Raw genomic sequence first — 6,595 nt, 5'->3', positions numbered from 1 at the left:
AGTACAAACGTAAACTGATATGAAAACATTTTTACTACGTTTTTACTTGGTTTTTAAGTTGTAAAAACTTTTATGTAACATTCAAAACTTATACTATATTGAAAACACAAAAAAGAAATTTAACTGATACACAACTTGAAAGTAAAGTAGCATACACCTACATGCTTAGTTATATCTCAGTGACATGTGCAACTTGTAAAATGAGATAGATTCAAGCTAGCATTATATTCTCTCGGTGGAGTAGGCTATAAACTGCTAAGTAAGGTATTTATATAGAATCAAAAATAGTAAAAAAACCGCATAGTTTGTTATTTTACTAGAAGTTTTTTTTAAAGTCTTATTCTAAATTCTAAACAAATAAAAACAGCTTGTTTATAAAAATTAAAATGAAAAATTTAAGTTTCAAAGTAATATTAATTTGAAAACTATAAACATAACGCTGTAACCAGTATTAAAAAGATTTATTTTGATTATTTTAAAAACAATAAAAAATTTCAAAGTCTACCTTTTTACCTTTTTTTAAATTTTCGATTGAAATGTTTTTTTTTATAATTTTTAATCCATAGTTATTTTGTTGCGTCTAAGAATTTGAAGTTTTTTATATCAAATCTTTTAAGTATACATCTATAGTACAAATGAGCTCAAATAATTAGGTTATTTTGAAAGGCTAAGCTAAAGATTTAAAGACTAAACACAAACTGGTAGAAGTATGTTACAACTAAGACATTTACAAACTTCTTAATGTCTCTTAGAAACTGACCTTTTTTAAGTTTAAATTGATACTTAATTACGTTAAGAACTATGGCAACAACACAATTTTTATAAAGTTTATAGAACCTTACAACTTTATTTTGTTTAAAAAAATCTTCAGCTCTTTTTTAATTCAATTTATTTTAAGGGCTTAAATCTAAGTTACTATATTTTTTTCATCATTTATTTAAATCTATTCATATTTATAAGTTTCTTATTATTTTATTTTTGCAAATGACTGTAACTTAACAAAGAATGTTTTATTTTATTGTTGAAAAGAACAAAAGTTCTAAATCTAGGTCAACTGTGGGTACAAAGCTAAATTGCTAATGTTTTTAAAAAGTAAAACATTAGTTTGTATAATAACAAGTTTTAACCTACAAATTACTTAAAAATATTACTTATGATTAAAGTGAGATATAAATTACAGAAAATATTTAAATTCATCTTTATGGTTAAAAAGTGGCACTACTTTTTAAAAACAAACTTTTTTTTATTTAACAAGTTAAATAAATATATTTTTATTGAGCTACTTTTAAAACTAAATTGCAAAATTAAATAAAACTATTATAAACGATAGGTTTTTTTCCTTGCAATAAAATTAATGTTTTAGTTTTATAAAACAAAACTTTAATGCATTTTTTGCAATTTTTTGCACTTTTTCAAGTCATATATGTAAATTATTTTACAACTTTTTCACAAATGAGCTAAAGTTAAGTATCAAAGTATAAAATTGTTGTAAACAATAGCTTTTTTAATAAACTCTGCTTATTATAAACAAAACTAATCTAAAAGCATCAACACCTGATCGACATTATCATTTTAAAAATAACATATAAACTGTATACAGTATAAATGTTTAACAGTTTTGAAAACTAAGATTTAATTCACTTAATTCATCTTTGTAATTTCAATTCTTAAACAACGAATGCTTCTACTTTCAAAAACAATTAATAATAAATTACTTTTTAAAGAATATGTTGAACTAAAATAAATCAATGAGATATTTAAAGAAAGTTTACATGTATAACTTTTATTATTTAGCTGAATTTAATTCAATGTGAACTCATTAAAAAATATAAGTTGAGCTTACATAACAAAATGAATGTAATGCTAAAGAAACCCAAAGAATAACCTGTACAAAGGCTAGGAGAATAGGTTGAAATAATATTATTATAAAAATATACTGATGCGTTAATAAGTTGTCATGTAACATTAACTTACAATTATTAAATTTGGAACAACAATATTTTTAACAGCTTTACAAATCACATTTTATGTTTATATATTACTTATCGAATACGATAAAGAAATAAACATTAGAAATCTGGTCAAACGACCTTATGTATAGAACAATATTTCGGTTTTTGAAATATAGAAACGACAAATTAAAGAACACCTGTTATTTAATTTTAATTAAAATACTGAAAGTTACTATACAGTTTAACTTTTTAGTGATTAAGTTTTTATAATAAGCATTCTCTAACTTGTATTTTACAAAAAAAATTCTGCACTATAACATGTTTAGCAAATTATTATATATATAGTAAAAAAAGTCTTACCACACCTTGTCTGAAAATTTTAAGCGTACCAGGACAAATAACTTTATACTATTAGCGATTATTTAAAAAGTCTATTAAAAGTTTTTACGATTGTTTTTCAAAACGTATGAAACGTTTTACTAAAGCTACATAAAAAAAAAGGTTTAGGTTCAACGAACATTAAAGGTTTATTGCAAAGTTTAAAGCAATGTTTCTACATTGAGATGCACTATTAAGCATTATTAGAGCATAATAAAATTTATAAAAGGACAAAAAAAAAACGCTCAAAATGTTTGGTCCTAGGACTAAGTGCACAAAGAACCTTACGGTTGTTGAGTCGCACACCACGGATACCTTTTAAAGTCTTGTCCAGGAAAAGATAATAATAATTTTAATTAAAATAAAAAAAATTGCATTTTCAAATAAAATAATAAAATAACAAAATTTAAACAACCCAGTTGATAGTTTCAACATTTTCTACAAACTTTTTTGTTACGGTTTTATACGAAAAACATTAAATGAGCTTTTGAAATTTTTAGCTTTTTTATTATTACTTAAACTTACTAAAAACAGTTTTAGTTTTGTATTTTATTAGTAAAAGAATATCTAATTCAAAATAAACAAAATATGTTATTAAACTTGTAACTTTCGCACTGTGTAGGTCAGGGGTCGGCAGGCAGTTGGTGCTCGCGGGCCAAATTTGAAGTTTGTAAAACTTAGCGGGCCGTAGTTTTAGTTTTAGTGACAAATAAAGAATATTTTGGTTTAAGTTTTTGTCACACTAGAGAAATATTCACTTTTACTCACTTTATTAGTTTAAATTACTTTAGTTACACACAGTTTAAATTTAAATTATAAATTTTTATTGGACTAAAATTTACATTGACTAATATACTAACTTTTAATAAATTATGTACTATATTAAACACTTAATAAGCTAAATTTAATATTTTTTTATTCTACTTACAACCTAACTCTCTATAAAATGCGAGCTTGAAAAACATTTTTGCGTCACCTTTATACATTTATTATACTATGAAACACTTTTTTATATTTTAAAAAATATTAATACTAAAAATAGTTTTTGCAACCTAAAAAGTTTTTATTCTTTAAAACATTTTTCAATCAGTTAACTATATTAAAATTATACCTATTTGTATTGTAAAAAAGCTAAAACAATTTCTGTAACATAACTTATGCTCAAATACTTTAATAAAATACATTATTAGTAACTAATTAGTCATTTGCATGGCTGCCACTTCAAAAGCAAAAAATGTTTTAGTTATATCAAACTAATCTAAGTTTATTAGTGACAAAAAAGCTATTAACTTGCTGTTAACAAGCTTAAACACCTAACTAAAATATCACCATTTTAAAAAAGTACACAATAATTGAAAATAAAAGAAGAAAAAGTTCAATTTTTAAACTACACTACAGTCATAAAAAATATTCTAAGATTTTAATGATTTGTCCAAAGTGCTTGAAATAAAAGTTTAACACACACTTAAGTTTTCAGAAAACTTAAAGAGATTTTACCTAGTCTGATTTTTTCAAACTTTTAAACTAGCGTTTGGCAACTCTGTTTACAATAAAGTTCTGACAATAAAGAAATAAAGAAGTTTATTAACAGTGAGTTAAAATATAACGTAATAATCATTATAAGTCAGCTTCAATAAACAATTAAGCTTCTTAAACATTTTTGACAAAAAAATAAAAACCGATTAAGTCATTAATGAATATAAAAAAATATTTTTTATTGAGCATAATAGCAATTCTTTATCGGCAAGAAAAATAATGCATTTAAAAAGAGTAAATGTGAAATACAAGACAAGCTATAAGAATTAAAAAACGTTAGTTAGAAGTTTTGGGATAAAAAAAGAACAAACCGCTTAAGTCAGTTTAAACAAAGCACATGATTATTTTCAGTAACTACAGACTGATCAAAAAAAAATTGTTAAGGCAAGTTATCAAGTAGCAAAATTAATTACTAAAAAAAAGTTACCCTTTAGAATTTAAAACGATTTTAAAGATTTACAACAAGAAGTTGATGACTACAAGAAGTCGTGTTTAGGAAATGTCTGTAGATTATAAAGCCGCATAAATAAAATTAAGACTTTAATCATTCTGTTAAGATGAGAGCACTGATACAACAAATATTGTTCATCTGAGAATTTTTATAACAGGAGTTTTTATTAACTTTTACATTTTAGAAGTGTTTCTAGGTTTTGTTTAATGCAAAGCACAACAATAGGCAAAGACACTTTAAAAGCAAAGGTGCAATACACCGATAAAAAGTTTTTGATAGTCTACTTTTTGCTTATATTTTTAGTATATAATTAAATTAAAGGTAAAAAATTTGTCTTAAATAACATAGCAATATTGAAAAGATACTGTCTTACTGCTTTAGATATGATTAAAAAAAGTTATTTATATGGTAGATTTATGTGTCAAATCGAAAATTCACTACTTTACATGTATAAAATGTTTAAATTCTAGGTTCTTTCAAAAAATTCTCAATATCAAGCTTTTTCACGATTTTTTAAACATAAATTGTCAAATTTCAAGATTTTCACGGTTTCAAGTTTTAAGCAATACTAATTGTTCATACCTATATGTATACAAATAACAAAATTTATATTTTAAATTATATCAATTGCAAGATTTTGACTTTAAAATATAAATATTGTTTATTAAACGACAAATAAAAGCGCTAAAAATGCTTTGTCCTAAGACCTAGTGAAATAAAAAACCGTTCAATTATCGAGTCCATTTTGATACCTTTTAACGTCTTGTCCAGGACACATTAATAAGATAAAACACTGTAGATCGAACAAAACATAAATCATTAGTTTAGTTTGCCGGTCTTTAATGCAAAAAAGCCAGCTTGAGTGATCAAAAACTAGCATGGTTTTTCACTACAAAAAATTGATAAATTTATCTGAGATTTGAATTCTCCAAGTAGTCAAAGTCTGAGTCTGTGGCAATGCTTAGTTGTTTATTGCTTGAATTAGAACTATTTTGATCAACAATGTGCAAACTTAATAAATTTGCCATCCCTAAATACAGTTTGCATTAAATTGGTAGTCCTAAAAAACAACAGCTGTGTATATTAGTATGCAATGCATAAAAATTAACCTAATTTGCCAAAAACATTCTTTTAAAAAAATTTACATACCTTACCAATAATATTTAATTTATGTCATATATATTGTTTTGGATGTAGTTGTATACAGTTAGATATTACATGTAGAAGCAATAATTTTAGAAAATAATGCAGCTTAATCTAACTTAGTTATTAAGCAAAAAGTGGTTTATAATATAAGCCTCTTTTTACATTGGTGTGCATAGGAATTAATTTAAAGTTTCTAGAAAAACTTCTAAAAAATCAAAAATTGTCGAAACAAAAATAAAACAAACTGTTTCTTATTATTATGCTATTTTAACTGTTTTTGTGCTTTCTCAAATATAACATTAAGTAATAAAACATCTACAAAGTAAATTTAGGAATAAAAAACATAACAAGAAAAAACTCAAAGTGTAAAGAAATGACATCGTAGTTAATTTCTGTTCATTACTTTTTTACAAAGTGGAATACATTTAAATTTAGTTTATATACTCGTTAGGTATTAAATAAAAATCTTATTAGATCCGAGCACTCTTAACATTCTTTTTTCAGAAAATAACTTACTGTTGTAAGATAAAAGTTATTATGAAGCTGAGAAAAGAAAACCCTAATGGAACGCTAATCTGTCTTTTTCACACTTTTAAGTTAAAGCTGTAAAATCTTTTATTTGTTTTTTAATGTTATACAGGGACTTAAAACGCGATTAAAAAGATTAAACCAAATTATCGAAAAAATTTTACTCAGAATATATTTTTGCTTAGGCAGGCCACAATTACATGCTCGCGGGCCGCAAAATTTTCTTTCGCGGGCCGCAATACATACAAAAAATTAACGTGCTCGCGGGCCGCAGATTTATCCTTCGGTGGCCGCAATTGGCCCGCGGGCCGCGGTTTGCCGACCCCTGGTGTAGGTAGTTGGTCTGATGGACCAGTTTGGTTGCGCTGCGAAGAGTAGGTTTGGTCAATGGGCCGTTTGACAACGCCTGCTTCTTTTAACCGTTTACTCTTTCGAGTCTTAGAGTCGATGGCCTTACTTAAAGCAGCTTACATGTTCTCTCTGGAGAACATGCTGTCATTGGGCTCCTTACTATTCTTAGATTTGTTGCTATTATTCTTTCTCATTATACTGTCTAAGTGAGAAGTTACTAAATCTATACAACTGGGCGTCAACTAATGTCTTA

This window comes from Thalia democratica, chromosome 9 (assembly GCF_965202585.1).
Source record: "Thalia democratica chromosome 9, ktThaDemo2.hap1.1, whole genome shotgun sequence".
In the NCBI taxonomy this organism is placed as follows: domain Eukaryota; kingdom Metazoa; phylum Chordata; class Thaliacea; order Salpida; family Salpidae; genus Thalia; species Thalia democratica.
Note: the sequence above shows the minus strand (reverse complement) of the source record.